Genomic DNA, 680 nt, shown 5'->3' with positions numbered 1-680 from the left:
CACCGATCCTGTGGTGCAGTGGTACGCCGCTTATTTCAGGACCGGGAGGTCCAGGGTTCAATCCCCGGGCCGGGTAGAGTCGGGTTCGAGTGTAATGAAAAACCCCACAGCACGTGCTTGACATGGCTTACACGGCCCTTAAAAAGGAGGTATCGTACCTCATCCTATCTGTGAAGTTAAGCACCGATCCTGTGGTTCAGTGGTACGCCGCTTATTTCAGGACCGGGAGGTCGAGGGTTCGATCCCCGGGGCCGGGTAGAGTCGAATTAGAGTGTAATGAAAAACCCTACCGCACGTGCTTGACATGGCTTACACGACTCCTAAAAAGGGGTGTCGTTTCTCATCATATCTGTGTAATTAAGCTCCGATCCTGTGGTGCAGTGGTACGCCGCTTATTTCAGGACCGGGAGGTCCCGGGTTCGATCCCTGGGGCCGGGTAGAGTCGGGTTCAAGTGTAATGAAAAACCCTACAACACGTGCTTGACATGGCTTACACGGTTCCTAAAAAGGGGGTATCGCACCTCATCATATCTGTGAAGTTAATCAACCGATCCTGTGGTGCAGTGGTTCGCCGCTTATTTCAGGACCGGGAGGTCGGGGCCGGGTAGAGTCGGGTTAGCGTGTAATGAAAAACCCTACCGCACGTGCTTGACATGGCTTACACGACTCATAAAAAGCGA

Source organism: Plasmopara halstedii, assembly GCF_900000015.1.
Source record: "Plasmopara halstedii genome assembly, contig: Scaffold_555, whole genome shotgun sequence".
NCBI classification, from domain to species: Eukaryota; Oomycota; class Peronosporomycetes; order Peronosporales; family Peronosporaceae; genus Plasmopara; species Plasmopara halstedii.
Note: the sequence above shows the minus strand (reverse complement) of the source record.